Source organism: Canis lupus, chromosome 29 (genome assembly GCF_048164855.1).
Source record: "Canis lupus baileyi chromosome 29, mCanLup2.hap1, whole genome shotgun sequence".
Taxonomy (NCBI): Eukaryota; Metazoa; Chordata; class Mammalia; order Carnivora; family Canidae; genus Canis; species Canis lupus.
The window spans coordinates 35,989,230-36,007,214 of NC_132866.1; the positions used below are offsets into that span (position 1 = coordinate 35,989,230).

General features: G+C 39.1%; 2 long non-coding RNA genes across 6 annotated transcripts in view; one reads left to right on the forward strand and one right to left on the reverse strand.

Annotated features, from left to right (window-relative positions):
• Positions 1-17,043, reverse strand: part of LOC140621163 (uncharacterized) — a 34,465-nt gene extending 17,422 nt beyond the window's left edge. The window contains exon 1 of the long non-coding RNA XR_012020893.1: positions 16,935-17,043. This is a non-coding gene — a long non-coding RNA (uncharacterized lncRNA). The remainder of the gene's footprint in view (positions 1-16,934) is intronic.
• A 19-nt stretch (positions 17,044-17,062) lies between these two features.
• LOC140621164 (uncharacterized) overlaps positions 17,063-17,985 on the forward strand; it is a 182,724-nt gene continuing 181,801 nt past the window's right edge. For all 5 annotated transcript variants that reach the window (XR_012020894.1, XR_012020896.1, XR_012020897.1 and 2 more), the window contains exon 1: positions 17,063-17,151. This is a non-coding gene — a long non-coding RNA (uncharacterized lncRNA). The remainder of the gene's footprint in view (positions 17,152-17,985) is intronic.

Genomic DNA, 17,985 nt, shown 5'->3' on the forward strand with positions numbered 1-17,985 from the left:
CACAGGCAGAGAGAGAAGCAGGCTCCCTGCAGGAAGCCCCACATGGATCCCTTGAACTCCAGGATCAGGCTCTGAGCTGAAAGCAGAGCTTAACCGCTGAGCTATCAAGGCATCCTAGGATGAGATTATTAAAATACTTTTACTTTCACCTTTCTTTCCCCTCTTTCTACCATTAAACTTTTGGAATCCTTTCATTTTTTCCTCACTCTCAATCTCTAAATTTTGCTAAGAATTAGTATCTATTGGTGTTTTCCTCTTCTGCTATTTCAAGCATCCTTCTTAACGCTCTGCTGAGCAATATCAGATCATTTATCCTCATTTTTTATAACTTTATCTTCAGTTCTATGTGTATCTGCACCAAGATTTATTTACATATCAATCAGGTTTATTTGCTCACTGTTCTTTTATTTATTTTTTTTGTTTTTTTAAATTTTTATTTATTTTATGATAGTCATCACAGAGAGAGAGAGAGAGAGAGAGAGGCAGAGACATAGGCAGAGGGAGAAGCAGGCTCCATGCAGCGGGAGTCCGACGTGGGATTCGATCCGGGGTCTCCAGGATCGTGCCCTGGGCCAAAGGCAGGCGCTAAACCGCTGCACCATCCAGGGATCCCTCACTGTTCTTTTATTTTTCCTCTTTGCTTGCCTTAAGGTTCTTGAGTATTTTCCTTAGATGGACTCTATCCCACACTCTGAGATCTTGCATATCCTCTGTGGAAGGCTAATTATACCTTCATAGGGTAGAGAATTCAGTTGCAGTCTTTGCTCCTAGCTGTAGATTAAATTCTACAGTTTAACTTCCCATGTTCTAAGTGCCAGTGATTTTTTTCTTCCTGTGTATTTTTTTTTTTCTTGGTGGTATTTAAGATTTTTTTTCTCTTTATCCTTAAGAGATCAGAAATGTTACTGAGGCATGCCTAAAAATCCTCCAGGCTTGAAATTAGAGAACTTTTTCAATCTTGTAGACATAAGTCTTTCATTATCTCATGAACATTTTCTTATAACTACTACCTCCTCTTATCTCTCTCCTTTTATCCTTGTGAAATATGTTATTCCTTTGTTAAGTTTTCTGGATATACAAATTCTAAGTCTCTAAACTTTTCCTTCATGATTTCTATTTCTATGCTTTTTTTCTCAGGTCTGTGAGATTATTTCTAACAGGCCATTTTCTAGGCTACTAATTAGGGTTTCAGTAATGATCTTCATGAAAAAAAGTAAAATGCTACCTTTGTTAAAATTTAACAAGGGGTAGTGGAAGGGGAGGTGGGCAGAGGGATAGGGTGACTGGGTGACGGGCACTGAGGGGGCACTTGACAGGATGAGCACTGGGTGTTATACTATCTATATGTGGGCAAATCGAACTCTAATAAAAAAAATATATATATTAAAAACTTTTCTCCCTTAAATTAGTTCAAATTTCCAGAAGCATAGATGTGTTTTGAGGTCACAGACACCAGATATTGGAATCCTTGCTCACCCCTTACTAGCTCATGACCTTGCATAAGGCAGTTACCTGCTAAAAGCTCAGTTTCCTCATCTATGGAGAAGGAGCTGCGCCACCCATGTAAACTGAACTATAATAATGAGTACATGGTATGAAATAGATAGATACTTTTTGCAAGGTACTGGGTACCTAAAGAATGTTCCATAAATATTGAGTGTAACATTTGATTAAACATCATATTGACTTTTATATAAAAGTGAGGGGAAATCATAAGGCTTTTTTCAACACTAATTATGTGTTTTTACGTATATTTTGCAGCTTCTGCATAGAAAGCTTTTAAACTTTGCTAATAAAATCATAATGCCTTACATTTGTATAGTACTCAACAGTTTATCTGTAGCCTTGTGATTGAAAACAGGTGTTAATTATTTTAATGCTGCAGCTGAGTTAAATGATTTTCTGAAGTTTACCGAGCTAATAGGTGGCATTGACAGCTGTCAAAAATCTCTGAAATAAAAATATTTCTGTCATTGACAGTTAATTCCACAAATATCAATAATTTATTATATTTTAAAGAAATATAATCATCAAAGAATTTCTAGATGGATTTTTATTCAATCAGTTATGTATACAATGAGTAGAAGTAAAAAATATGTATGACAGTACCTTACTATGTGCCATGCATGGTTCTGAATGCCAAGGATAAAAGGGTGAGCAAAAGCAGATATATATATATATATATATTTCCTGCTCTCATGAAGCTTATGATCTAGTGAGAGAGATATCCATTAATCAAAGAATCATATGAATACATGTAAACTGATTGCTGAGAAAAAGTGCATTTGAGGAGGGGATTTTACATTGTCATGAAGGTTAGAATGGCTCCCTGAGCATATGATGATAAGATGAGGTTGGAAGGAAGAATTCTGGGCAGCCTGAATTCAGTCAGGCTGAAGTCAGGCTTAGTGGTTTAGCAATCCTTTAGCCCAGAGCCTGATCCTGGAGACCCGGGATCGAGTCCCATGTCAGGTTCCCTGCATAGAGCCTGCTTCTCTCTCTGCCTGTGTCTCTGCCTCTCTCTCTTTCTCTCTCTCTCTCATGAATAAATAAATAAATAAAACCTTAAAAAAGGAAGGAAGAATTTTTGTTAGCCAAAGAGGGTTAAGTAGGGAGGAGCCTTCAAGACAGAGGGAATAGCAGAGACAAAGGCTCTGTATTAGGAAGAAGCCTTTCAGATTGAGAGGCTGAAATTGGACCAGTGTCATTGGAACTCAGAGAGTGTATGAAGGGAATTGCAGAAACAAGTGGGGACCAGGTGACAGGATTCTGAGAGGCATGTTCAATATTGTGGTCTTTATCTTAGAATAATAAAATTCCAAATAGAGTTTTAAGAAGTATGTATGTGTGTATGTGTCTGTGTATGTGCATGCTGCTGGCACTTTGTTTACTTAGCAAAAATCACTCTAGCTAAGGTGAAAAGTTGATTAGGTACAACTTTGTACCTGGATACAGGTAAAGCAGTCAGGATGCCATTGAAGAAGTCCAGTTGGGAGACAGTGGTGGATTTGGGTAGTAGGTGGCAATGAAAATAGAGAGGAAGGAGTCAGATCTGTGAGGTCATTAGGAGGTTAACATAATTGGACCTGATGATGGATTATATATAGAGGCTGAGGTAGAGAGGCTTTTAAATATGAATTCTAAATTTCTAGTGCAAGTAGCTGATGTACAAATAGTAGATGTACTTACTGTTTTAAGGAAAACTAAAATAAAGCCAAATTGGAGGGGGGATTTAAATGATGAATTTGGTTGAATATGTTCAATTTGATGTGTCTTTCAGACACCAGATAGAGATATGAAGTAGTAGTTGGCTACATATGTCACGTGCTCAAGGAATAGGACTGGAGATAAAACATGTTGAGTCATCAACCATAGATGGTTATTGATGTCATGGATGTAATTGGAATAAGATTGTCTTTTCCATACTCTCTCAGACATTTACTTCTTGATTTATTTTGACCACTATATTCAGGACACTAAGGAGCAGGGGCCAGCATAACAGCCTAAATCTCCAGGGCTATCTGTATTTCTACAGATACTGGTGGAGAGTGCCTAGAAGCCTGTCTGTACCAATGACATGTACACTGTAGAGCAGTGAGGGAAGAAAGCAGGTAGACCAGATGGCTCAGCCCTACCAAGAAGCAGGTGCACCATAGACATTCCCTTTACTCCGGTGCTATACCAAAGAAAGAAGGAATGGGAGAATATTGAAATTTTTAAAAAGAGGGAAAACCTCTGAGAGGGAGTTTGAATTAACTATTTATTCAAATAAAATTATTGCACTGAAGGAGACTTTTTAAAACTTGAGATTAAACCACTTTGACTTGTCAAATTTAAGTATTTCATTTTTCCTTATGGTATTTCCACCATTGAAATGAGAACCTGACAATGATGGGGTTAGGTGTGGACAAATGAGATATTTTTTTACTTTATTGTTATTGCATATCTGAACTGTATTGTGTAAATCAATGCCCTGCCACACTATAATTTAAATTGTCTGACCCATACGCTTGTTATAGATCTCACTGTGTCTTACAGATTTCACAGAGCTAGCTAGTGGCAGAGCTGGAGAAGGACAAAGCTCTTGAAATCATGTTTCCCCTCATGATGAAATAAAATCTATATTCCCTTTAAATTTATGTTTTGGATAATTTTATGTCCATTTCCTGTATTAGTTCAATCATGTAGTACTGCGTCCTTGATTTTACATATAAATATTTTAAATTATGGTGTACTTTTGTATACATGCAGCTAGTAACTGGGCTCTGATAGACATAGATATACACATATAGATAACACACATATAATATCAGATATATATTATTTATCATAAATTGTATAATATATATAAGGCCACATATATTATATAACTATGGTTTTTCCTTTGGATTTGGTTCTCAGCAGTTTCCAGCACCCAATAGCAGCAGAATCCAGAAGGGTGACGAAATCTCAGCTGTATTCAGCAGCAGTGATTACAAACACTCAAAACAGCAGAAAACTGAGGATAGCTGTCCCTACTCCTCACCTTGTGCAAAGGGACTGACCAGGAAATGAACAACTTCAAGAGCACTGGCCTTGCAAACAGAAATCCATAAATTAGTTGCAACCATTCTTCTACAAGTGTGCATCCTGCTGTCATAGTCAGTGTGCACCTGAGGGGATCCTCTGCATGACCTCTCGGTCGGCTGCTGGTGCTGGTTCAGAAAATAAACAAGCCAGCCCCGCCTCCGGCAATGGCCCACACCCATCTATGCTCTCCTCTGACAGACCAGTTTATACAGCCCATGGAATTTTGGGGAAACAGAAGCTCAGGATTGAGAGTTTTGTTCCAGATCACATGGCCAGTGACTGGGGACATATTTCATGCTGGGGTTCATGCTTTATCCGTGGTCCATGTTGCTGCTTATGCTATAATGAGGACTACAGCATTGGGTTCAGTCCTGGACTCACGTCTACTTCTGGGCTCCTTGGAAAAACTAATCAGCATCCATTTGAGAAATTAGGGGTGGTAATACTTCTATTGTGGAATGTGAGGAAGGAGATGAGAGGGGCCACACACACATCTTTAGTGTGACATCTGAAATACAGTTAGAACCCATTAAATAGCAGTTTATCAGTGCTGGTGTTTTGCTATTTTTGCTGTTATTTATAATACCTTCAGAGGAAAATTCTTTAGAAACTGCCAAAAAAGTTCCAAATTCTTAAAGAGATCAATACCTGACCTACAGCTTCATGCAAATGACTTTTGGTGCTGTTCAGATGGGCCATGTCGATTTGGTGGGAAGCACTTCAGTTTAAAATTCTCCCTCAGATTGGATTTAGTATGCCACTCTTCAGTTATAAGGATCTCCTCAGCTAGTTCAGGCACTGACCTTTTCATATTTTCACCAAGGAATGGAGACAAATAACAGGATTTGAGTCAGATAACTCCCTGGGAGACTGGAAAGGGTAATATTGTTTTTTTTTTTTTTTAAAGGTTTTATTTATTTATGAGAGACACACAGAGAGAGAAGCAGAGACACAGGCAGAGGGAGAAGCAGGCTCCATGCAGGGAGCTCCATGTGGGACTCGATCTCGGGACTCCAGGATCACGTCCTGGGCTGAAGGCAGGCGCTAAACCGCTGAGCCACCCCAGGATCCCCGAAAAGGGTAATATTGTTGCTGACAACTTAGTAAAATGAGTACCCTGAGAAGTTCTATTTAGGGCTCTAATTGCCATCCAGTGTTAATGTCTAGAATCTTCTGAAATAGGCATCGTGCACTGAGGACTCTTGTTCCTGCAACTCTGGTGGGGCATTGTGGTAGATACCATTGATTTGAGTGTCTGTCCAGGTTTTCTTTCCTGAGAACTGTGTACCTCATGCTGATGTAGGAACCAACGACTTCAGTGAGGCCGTGTGGATCCAGAATGATATGTGATATGCACAGGAGCAGCCCAGCTGGGTCAGAACCGTGCTGCTGGCCCCGCTAGTGAAAGGCTGTCTCTGTGCTGCTTGATGAGGAGGCCCTGGAGCCCGACATCAGGGTCTCTCTTTCCACCGTGTGCCAGCTTGCATCACAGCAAGCACATTTGTCTCTATTGACACTGTCATCTTGACCAAATCCTCTTACAGGTCAAAACAAAACAAAACAAAACAAAACAAAACAAAACAAAACAAAACAAAATAATACAAAGCCTTATTGGAACAAAAGAAATCTCCTTAATGATTTTAACTAAGGGGCTGATGCCCAGTGTAGGAGAAGCTGGTGAAGGGTCACCCTGCCCTCTCATAGAAAGCAGTTTAATGGGCTTCCTTTTGTCTCTGTGTGTGAGCTGAGCCCGTTCATGGCTTGGTCTCAGAACCTAATGAGACTAGACCTTCCCTGACGTTTCTGAAGCATGTTGGGAGTCTCATTTAATTGCATTTAATTGGGTCTCAGAACAGTTCCAAACTTCCGAGACACTCCTGGAGCTCACTTTGGCTTCTGCCCCCAGGAATTTCCTGAAGCAGAATCCCTTCTAGTTCCAGTCCAGGAGCTCCTTGGATGAACAGAGCCCATGAGAGCCCTTTCACTTCCTCCTAGAGATAATGAAGGGCTAGGCTGCTGGGAGGGACTCTCTCCCCATTTCTTAGCCCCCTTGGATCTAATATTGTGATTATTAATCCTATCAGATCCAACACATACTTATAACATCTCGTAGTATCCTCTTTACTATCCTAAAATGAAATACCTATTCACACAAAACATTAAGACCTTAGCAATAATATAGAGGAGAAATAAAAAGAAAAATTTCTACTCAAATGAGATGCGTTTCAATATGTAAATTTTCAAATGCAATGACGGTGTTGCATACTTGCATTTACATTTGGAAACTCTATGAATCCAGAGGCTGTGAAAAACAGGCTCACAGAGTCCAGAATCCAAAACTATCATTCCTGTTGCTGTAAGGTAAGTCATGGTGAACAACTCTTGGAAGTTTCAAACAATGGAAACTGTTTTTCTGATTTACATGGTAGTTGGGTTTCTACAAAATTAGTATATTGCAAAAGATATTTTGTATTTATATTTAAGACAGACTTATGTTTTTTGCTCTGATAATTATACATAGGTTTTATTCCTCATGGCTCTCTGGAATGACATGTGTAAAGTATGTGGAATGCAGAACAATTGTTTATTGGGTGGGACTGTCCCAGGTGTTGTGGGACATCTGGAATATCTGCCTCTACCCATCACTGGGACAACCAAAACTGTTGATTGGACAAATCCTGCTCTTCATGGATTTTAGAAGTTAAAAATTAAATTGGCACAAATGAACCTGTAACCCACACTGCCTATTATTAATAATGAGGCAGCATGCTCGTACTTCTGTGAAAAGTGATGGAGTGTTGTATTTTTATTTTATTTTATTTTATTTTATTTATTTATTTTTTTTTTTTAAATTTTTATTTATTTATGATAGTCACAGAGAGAGAGAGAGGCAGAGACATAGGCAGAGGGAGAAGCAGGCTCCATGCAGGGAGCCCGACGTGGGATTCGATCCCGGGTCTCCAGGATCGCGCCCTGGGCCAAAGGCAGGCGCCAAACCGCTGCGCCACCCAGGGATCCCTGTATTTTTATTTTAATCACCTTTCTAGGCTGCTAGTCTGTATTCAGATTGGAGCCCAATCCCTTGGTCATTTCCTTCAATTCTAGCCTGTTATAAAAGGGCATTTCCACTCCCATTCCTACCCCTGGCCCAATGTCTGCCACCTTCCTGCCCTCACTGACTTGGTGCTGGCTTACATGGACCACTACACAGGCTGAGATGGCCAAAACTTGTCATCCAGGTCAAGCCTTGTTTGATATTTTTCCTGCCCATTCCAGGAGAAGCCTTCTGACTAATAATGGTAAGGTCTTTTTCTCAAGTCATGAATCTTCCTCTAGAAAAAGCTTATTAGCCATCAATAAATTGAGCCCAATGACAAATGGAATTAAACTAGTTCAAGTCCAGTACTTTCCAGCTGTTATTTCTGGCAGTGGAAGGATGATAGGCATTTTAATTTTAATTTTAAGAGAATGGCATGTCTGTCAGCAATGTTCCCCGCTGCTTTGCTCTTCCAATCATCCCTTTTTGGAATGGTTTCGATGGGCTTCCTCTGGCTAAGTGAGGTCCAGTCCTTAGTCTAACTGCGAGGTCCTTTCTGATCTGGCTCTTCCTTTGCCAGCATCCTGTATTGTGACTCCTCCCCTTCATACTTCATGCCCTGACAGCACCAAAAGGCTCAGTAGTTTCCAAATCTTTACCCAGGCAATCCCTCTGCTTAGGAGGTCTGCCCTCCCACCTCCTGATTCATTCCTGAAAATTGCAACTCAGACAATGCCTCCTTCCTAACGCCATGCTTAATCACCCTCAACATTGGAGTTAATCTCTTCGAGATGTGTGCAGGCTCTGCACCTTTGACATGTTTACATTGTCACACATTCCACACTGCCCTGTAATTTATGATTCAATCAGTTGGCTCCCCATTACTCTGAGACATCCTTATGAGCCAAACCATATCTTTTTAAATTTTAAATAAACTTTAATTTTCAGAACACTTTTGGATTTACAGAAAAATTGCAAAGACAATACAGAGAGTTCTCATATATCCCAGCAGCCAGTTTCTCCTTTTACTAGCATTTTACATTATGTAAAGTACATTTGTTATAATGGATAAACCACAATGATGCATTATTGACCAAATCTGTACTTTATTTAGATTTCTGTTTCTTTTACCTAATCTCCTTTTTAGTTCCAGGTCCAACCACAGTACATTTAGTTGTTCATATCTCCTTACACTAATCCTGGCTGTGACAGCTTCTCAGATGTCCCCTGTTTCTAATGACCTTGGCAGTTTTGAGGAGAACTGGTCAGGTATTTCATTCAATGTCCCTCAGTTGAGATTTGTCTCAGGTTTTTCTCATGAGTTGACTGGTGTTGGGGTACCTATAATTAACATAATTTATCACTGTTATGGTGAGCTTGATTGTTTGCCTGAGTTGGTGTTTGTCAGGTTTCTTCACTGCAGAGTTGCTGGCCTCCCACCCCTTTCTACGCTGTGCTCTTTGGAAAGAGTCACTGTGTGAGGCCCACACTCAAGGAGCAGGTTCTGCTGAGTATCTATATAAATTATTTGGACTACTTCCATGTGATAGATTTGGCTCTTACCCCTTCATTTACTCATATGTTTTTATATCATTGAAGACTGAGTGCTTAGCTCAGGACTGAGTGAATGGTAGGTGGTTCTGATTTTCAAAGCAACCACTGTAAATCTCTCTCAATATGGACATAACAATGCTAATAACTTCAATGATAAGAACACTAAAATAGGAAATGTTGTTTTAGAGGCACTAGTCTATGTGTTTTAGCTCATTTATTCCTCACAACAATCCGATCAGGATGACACTATTATCACCAAAGAGAATTTGTTTAGCTTATCTAAGGTTACACAACTAATAAGTAGTAGAGACAATATTCAGATCCACGCTCTCTGATTCCAGAATGCACACTCTTAAAGCAATAGAGGCTGGAGTGCCTCTTTGGTTTCTGTTCCAATTACCTTGGCCTTGCTCTGTTAAGCTTTTCCCCTATGAGAGCAGGGTTCAATATGCAAATAGTTCGCAGCTGGAAATCCTCTAGCAGAGTCTTCTTGCTTTTACCAAATTCTCCTTTAGATCTGTGAGATCTGGGGTGCTTGGGTGGCTCAGTCAGTTAAGTGTCTGCCTTCAAATCAGGTCATGACCCTGGGATGGAGCCACATATTGGGCTTCCTGCTCAGTGGGGAGTCTACCTCTCCCTCTGTCACCCTCCCCCATGCACACTCTCTCTCTCTTAAATAAATAAAATCTAAATAAGATAAAATAAAATAAATCTGCGAGGCCTGCAAAACACACTGGAACAGGGGTCTTAAGAAATCATAAGAGAAAAAAAATCATAAGAGGCCTCCCTTTTGAGGCTTTCTGTGGAATACTGATCAAGTTCTGTGAGTTATAGAGTCCAGATCCCTACATTGTACTCTGGAATGACCATACTCAGCAGTCATGAATAGAAGCTGCCTGGGCGTATGGTCCCAATATTTCTCACACCTTAAACCAGACACATTGCTCCTTAGGGTTACAGAGGAGGTATAATAAGAATGCATGGCTATTGGGATTTCAGGATAATTGGACAACTTATGCTAAGAATAGGCCAAAATATTTCACATTGTAACTGTGATAGGAAATTGGATCTATGGTCAACATTCAAGTTAAGTATGAGTTGAGGATGTATATATAAGGCTCAAACATTTTTCTTTTCTATGATGCATGAAATCTGCGAGTAATTCCTTGGGGCCTGAATATCCTGCTACAAGGTTGAATAGAATGAATGGATTAATGCTTCTGTAGTAATGTCCCTTGTCTGGCTTCCAGAGAAAAATCAGCCATTAAAAATGAGGAAAGGATTGCATTAAACGTGTATATTGCCCTGGGTAACATTGACATTTTCACAATATTAATTCTGCCAATCCATGAGCATGGAATATTTTTCCATCTCTTTGTGTCTTCCTCAATTTCTTTCAGAAGTGTTCTATAGTTTTGAGGGTATAGATCCTTTACATCTTTGGTTAGGTTTATTCCTAGGTATCTTATGCTTTTGGGTGCAACTGTAAATGGGATTGACTCCTTGATTTCTCTTTCTTCAGTCTCATTGTTAGTGTATAGAAATGCCACTGATTTCTGGGCATTGATTTTGTATCCTGCCACGCAAAATACAGAATTGCTGTATGAGTTCTAGCAATCTTGGGGTGGAGACTTTTGGGTTTTCTATGTAGAGTATCATGTCATCGGCGAAGAGGGAGAGTTTGACTTCTTCTTTGCCAATTTGAATGCCTTTAATGTCTTTTTGTTGTCTGATTGTTGAGGCTAGGACTTCCAGTACTATGTTGAATAGCAGTGGTGAGAGTGGACATCCCTGTCTTGTTCCTGATCTTAGGGGAAAGGCTCCCAGTGCTTCCCCATTGAGAATGATATTTGCTGTGGGCTTTTCGTAGATGGCTTTTAAGATGTTGAGGAATGTTCCCTCTATCCCTACACTCTGAAGAGTTTTGATCAGAAATGGATGCTGTATTTTGTCAAATGCTTTCTCTGCATCTAATGAGAGGATCATATGGTTCTTGGTTTTTCTCTGGCTGATATGATGAATCACATTGATTGTTTTACACGTTTAATGCAATCCCTATCAAAATACCATGGACTTTCTTCAGGGATTTAGAACAAATTATTTTAAGATTTGTGTGGAATCAGAAAAGACCCCGAATAGCCAGGGGAATTTTAAAAAGGAAAACCATAGCTGGGGGCATCACAATGCCAGATTTCAGGTTGTACTACAAAGCTGTGGTCATCAAGACAGTGTGGTACTGGCACAAAAACAGACACATAGATCAATGGAACAGAATAGAGAACCCAGAAGTGGACCCTGAACTTTATGGTCAACTAATATTCGATAAAGGAGGAAAGACTATCCACTGGAAGGAAGACAGTCTCTTCAATAAATGGTGCTGGGAAAATTGGACAGCCACGTGCAGAAGAATGAAACTAGACCACTCTCTTTCACCATACACAAAGATAAACTCAAAATGGATGAAAGATCTAAATGTGAGACAAGATTCCATCAAACTCCTAGAGAAGAATACAGGCAACACCCTTTTTGAACTCGGCCACAGTAACTTCTTGCAAGATACATCCACGAAGGCAAAAGAAACAAAAGCAAAAAGGAACTATTGGGACTTCATCAAGATAAGAAGCTTTTGCACAGCAAAGGATACAGTCAACAAAACTAAAAGACAACCTACAGAATGGGAGAAGATATTTGCAAATGACGTATCATATAAAGGGCTAGTTTCCAAGATATATAAAGAACTTCTTAAACTCAACACCAAAGAAACAAACAATCCAATCATGAAATGGGCAAAAGACATGAAGAGAAATCTCACAGAGGAAGACATAGACATGGCCAACATGCACATGAGAAAATGCTCTGCATCACTTGCCATCAGGGAAATACACATCAAAACCACAATGAGATACCACCTCACACCAGTGAGAATGGGGAACATTAACAAGGCAGGAAACCACAAATGTTGGAGAGGATGCGGAGAAAAGGGAACCCTCTTGCACTGTTGGTGGGAATGTGAACTGGTGCAGCCACTCTGGAAAACTGTGTGGAGGTTCCTCAAAGAGTTAAAAATAGACCTGCCCTAGACCCAGCAATTGCACTGTTGGGGATTGACCCCAAAGATACAGATGCAGTAAAACGCCGGGACACCTGCACCCCGATGTTTATAGCAGCAATGGCCACAATAGCCAAACTGTGGAAGGAGCCTCGGTGTCCATCGAAAGATGAATGGATAAAGAAGATGTGGTTTATGTATCCAATGGAATATTACTCAGCTATTAGAAATGACAAATACCCACCATTTGCTTCAACGTGGATGGACCTGGAGGGTATTATGCTGAGTGAAGTAAGTCAATCGGAGAAGGACAAACATTATATGTTCTCATTCATTTGGGGAATATAAATAATAGTGAAAGGGAATATAAGGAAAGGGAGAAGAAATGTGTGGGAAATATCAGAAAGGGAGGCAGAACGTAAAGACTGCTAACTCTGGGAAACGAACTACGGGTGGTAGAAGGGGAGGAGGGTGGGGGGTGGGAGTGAATGGGTGACGGGCACTGGAGGTTATTCTGTATGTTAGTAAATTGAACACCAATAAAAAATAAATTAAAAAAAATAAAGTTAAAAAAATTTTTTAAAAAATGAGGAAAGGAGAAAGGAAAGATAGGAAGCTGATTTTTTTTTTTTACAGCAATCTAGCTGTAATTCTTTGGTAGCAAGGAATTATGGAATTTTGTACAATTTATCTCTGTAGAGTCTGTTTATATACTAATAATACCTCAGAATAGAGTCTGCTTTAAGCCCAGAGTTTAAGAGGGAATCTTAACAGTTTATTTTTAACTCCATTTAAAAATACAATAAACAACATCTCCCAAAGCATGATCTTGTACTTTGATTTATAGCCATAAGAAATCTAAGAATACTCCCTTTGAGTCATGGAGTTCCTGTATATCAAGAATTGCAAAGATTTCAAACCACTCAATGCGCCTTTCAGATACCCCTATGGGACAGGCCAATCTGTTTGTCATCCAATAAGTGTTCTAAGCTCCCCCATGTGCAGGTAGCTAGAATCAGCTCAGATGGAAAAAAAATTTTATGAAAATCACTAGTTTCACTCATCCTTTAGAGATGATTTATTGAGGAGGCAATGTTCAGTAGGCTACTGAAGGGATGGCACATGACCAGTAGCTCTATCACAACACTGTTGGCAGCTAACCCTGCTAAGTGAGAGAGGGAAGTATTTTCCCTCTCTTCCTCACCATTTCACATGGAAGTTCATGATCATTTTCTTATCGGTCTGCTTGCAGGGTGGATTTAGGCCATCAGGAAGGAGACTTCACTTAACTTTTCTCTTTGGTCTAATGGCAGGCACTACTCTGAGCACTTCAGGCGTAATAACTCTTCTCATTCTCATAACATCCCTGTGACACTATTATTTCCTCCTTTTTATAGATGAAGAAAAAAAAACCAGAAGCACAGACAGGCTAAGCAATATGCCTAAGGTTGCTCAGCTAATAAATGATCTATTATCTGAAACTAGGCTGGAATTTGAATCTAGGCAATCAAACTGCAAAGCCCATGCTAAGAGCTGCTTTAGTGAATTCATTAGGATAAAGTCATAAACTATTAGGATTTCCTTACATCATCTGCCATAAAGACCTCTGCTTTCTATTTTGTGTGCTGGCAAAATAAAGTTGGTGAAAACTGCAGCTGCTCTAGTTATTCAGGTTCTTCTAGAAGCCTGTGAAGTTTATCCTGCCAGGAAAAAGAAGTGGGGCTGCACATGAACATCAAAACATTTCAGAGGATTCCTGTATCCTAAAAATAGTTGGAAATATGGAAAAAGACTAAAATATAAGGATGTTTTTCGCAGTGTTAATTTATGAGGGTAGGAGTGCCTGGGTGTCTCAGTTGCCTGAGCATCAGGCTCTTGAATTCAGCTCAGGTCATGATCTCATGCTGTTGGCTCTGTGCTCAGTGGGAAGCTGGCTGGAGATTCTCTCTCCCTCCCTCTCTGCTCTTCATCCCTTCCCCTGTTGCTCTCAGGCTATCTCTCTCAAACAAATAAATAAATCTTTATAAAACAATTATGAAAGTAAAAAAGAATAATAATTGAATGTTGGGAAATCAATTTAATTTATTGGAATTAATTTATTTAATTGTAAAATAGGTATATAATATTTACCATTTGTCAGGCATTGTTATAAATAAATATTAGTTTATTTAAACCTCAGCAAGTTCCTGTGAAGTGGGTAGTATTATCTCCAGTTTACAGATTTAGTACCTGAAGTACAGGTAGATTAGAAAATCTGTCCAATGGGACTCAGCCAAGAATTTAGCCCCTTAGGCGAACTGAAGGACTGGCTTTAACCACTTTGCACCTAAATGCTCAAAGGCCATAATTGTGTTTTTGAAAAATTTTGCTTTCTGTTTGCTTTCATTTTATTTTTCTGTTTCCTTTTTTCTTGCCTTCTTGTGAGTTAAATTCAATTTTGATTTATTGATAGTGTTTTTGAGTGTTTTTTTTATAAGTTTTTATAGTTATTGCTCTACGTATTGCATTATATACACACATCACTTACCACAGTCTATAGGTGTCAACATTTACCAGTTTGACTGAAATATAGAAGCCCTACCTCCTTTTTCTCTCTGTCACTACACTTGTCTTACATACTTCCTTTATAAATATATTGAGAACCATAGTACACATTGCTATCATTTTTGCTTCCACCATCAAACATATTTTAGAAAACTGAAGAAGGAAATATTGTTGCATTTACCCATACTTTTTATTTTTGTGTGTGTGTGTGTTCTTTCTTCCATCCTGGTTTTCAAAGATTCCTCCCCTTATCATCTTCTTTCTGGTTAGAGAACTTCTGTTGGTCATTCTTATATAGTCACTGTGCTGGCAACTAATTCTAGTTACTCTTCATCTGAAAATATCTTCATTTCTCCTTCACTCATGAAAGATATTTTTGCTAATTTTAAAATTCTGGATTGGTGCTTGTCATTCAGCATTTGAAAACTGGTGTCAATTCCTTCTGGCCTTCATTGATTCTGATGAGAAGCTTGACTCTGTCCAATTGTCTTTTCTCTACAAGTATGCATCATTTCTCTCAGGCAACTTTCAACTTTTTTTTTTCTTTGTCTTTAGTTTTCAGAAGTCTAGCCATGATATATCTTGACATAAATGTCTGGTTTTTACAGTTTGGGTTTCTTTCAGCTTCTTGTATCTGTAGGTTTATATCTTGCCAAATTTGAGAACTATTCAGCCATAATTTCTTAGAATACTTCAGCCTGCTCTCTTTTTCTTCTTTTTCTAGACTTCAGTGACATGAATATAATTTTTTTGTTAAAGTCTTTCATGTCCCAGAGGCTCTATTCATCTTTTTTTCCCTATCTGTTTCTCTCTGCAGTTCAGATTGGGTAATTTCTATTGTTTCATTTTCAACTTTACCAATATCCCTCTGTCTTCTCCATTCTGCTGTTACGCCCATCCACTAGGCAGTTTATTTTATTCATAGTCTGTTATAATGATAAAATTTTCATTTAGTTCTTCTTTACATCTTCTGTTTCTTTTCTGTGACTTCCTATGTTTTCGTTTGGTTCAAACATGTTCATAGGTTCATTGAAGCACTTTTATGATGACTGCTCTAAAATCCTTGTTAGATAATTCCAATATTTGTGTCATTTTGATGCTAGTGTCTATTGATTTTCCTTTCTTATTTGTTTTTTTTTTTAAAGATTTTTTTTTTATTTATTTATTCATGATAGTCACAGAGAGAGAGAGAGAGGCAGAGACACAGGCAGAGGGAGAAGCAGGCTCCATGCACCGGGAGCCCGATGTGGGATTCGATCCCGGGTCTCCAGGATCGCGCCCTGGGCCAAAGGCAGGCGCCAAACCGCTGCGCCACCCAGGGATCCCTTCCTTTCTTATTTGATTTGAGACCTTCTCTGTTCTTGGTATGCCTGATTTTCCATTGAGATTTGGACTTGTGCAGTGTTATAAGACTTTGGATCTTATTTAAATTGTTCATTTTAGAAGATTCTTTTTAAGGAGCCCCATGTGGGGCTTGAACTCATGACCCTGAGATCAAGAGTCAGACACTTAATCAACTGAGCCACCCAAGTGCCCCAGACTTTATTTTTTAATATGGAGACTCAGAGCTCCAAGCAGACAAAAACAGAAGCTGTAAGTCCTCTTAAAGCCTAGCACCATTATTTGTACAATGTCACACTGTGACATTCAATTGGCAAAACAAGCTGCAGTGTCCCCCTAGATTCAATGCAAAGGAAAATCAAACTCCACTTCTGGATGAGAACGGCAAGGTCAATAGCAAAAGGGCATGCACAAAGGGAGGCATGGCTGTTGTCATCTTTGAAAATAATCTGCCACATTAATAGTTATTTTGCCTTATAGAATTATGGATTACTCTTATTTCATCAATTATTTTTTTTCTGTGTTATCCTGGTTTTCCATATTAGGACAATGCTCCCTTCAATGGTAGAAAACATATGTCAGAAACACCCAAAAAAGTCATGTAAATGTCAAATTATACTGTGCAAATGGAATTCAACAGCTGTGATCTTAGCTCTTTAAAATTGTAAAAAGTTTAAAGGTGATGTCTGGGATGATTTCAAACCCTTGAGAGTGATGATCTCCATCTGTGTCTTTTAGTCTGATCATCCCCTTTCAAGCCTGGGAAGCTACTACCTGTGTACCTGTCACCCTTGTCTTTACATAGCCTCAAGCGAAGAAGAATCCTTGCAACCTTCTCACCTGCAGGGCTGTTGGCAGTTGGAAGATTCCAGATTTCTCTGAGTCTCTCCCCTTCCCCATTCCTCCATGCATCTGGTTGGCACAGGTAGGTAACTTGACTGGCTCTCTGTTGCCATGGTAACAACCATGTCCATGCAAATAGCAACAACTCTGTTTTCCCAGATATGCTCTGAAGGAGGACAAGGACACAGGGGGGATTCTCCAGCCTCTCCTTAGGGTAAACTAGGGCTCTCTATGGGGATCAGAAGCTTCTTGATGGTGGAGGTTGATTACACACAACAGTGGATGTTAGAATATGTATGTTGAACTGAATTTTAAATACTAGAATGAAAATCCACTACTTGAACCTGTGAAGGGAAGACTTAGGAGATCTTATTTTCCTCATCTTGTATAATTATGGCACCTTGTGCTAATGTAACACTGTACAGTTTTCACCTTACTTTTCCCTCTTGCATGATTTTCAGTGTCTTTTCCATAAAATGGGAATAATGATACTTACAAGTCGGAATGTTAGGGGTTAGATAACAACCACCAGTTTGAATAAATACTAAGGGTTTTTTGCTTTTAGAATAAAATGTGATGATAGATATGAAAGGAATATTTTAAATTTTATATTCCAATGTTAACTGTTAGCATGCTTATTCCTTTGAGGCAGAGTGTGTACCATTTCATTTTCTTTCATTCTTTTTCTCATTTGAAAATGAAAGAACTGAGATTTACAGAAGTTAAAGAATTTGCTAGTTAGTTAAATGGTGGACTTAGGCTACAACCTACATCTTGTGGCTCCTATTTCAGTGATCTTCCAAAGGCTGTCATTTACATCATGGGTCAGTGAACCACAGCCCATAAGTCACGTTCCCACCACCTGTTTTGTAATGGAACACAACCTGCTCCCATGTTTAAGAATTGTCTGTATCTGGTTTCACACCACAATGGTGGGGTTGAGTGGTTGTAACAGAGATTAGCCCCATGAAGCCTAAGATATTTATTATCTGACCTTTCATTAGAAAAAGTTTGCTGACTCCAACTTTATTGTCGTCCTGAATATTAT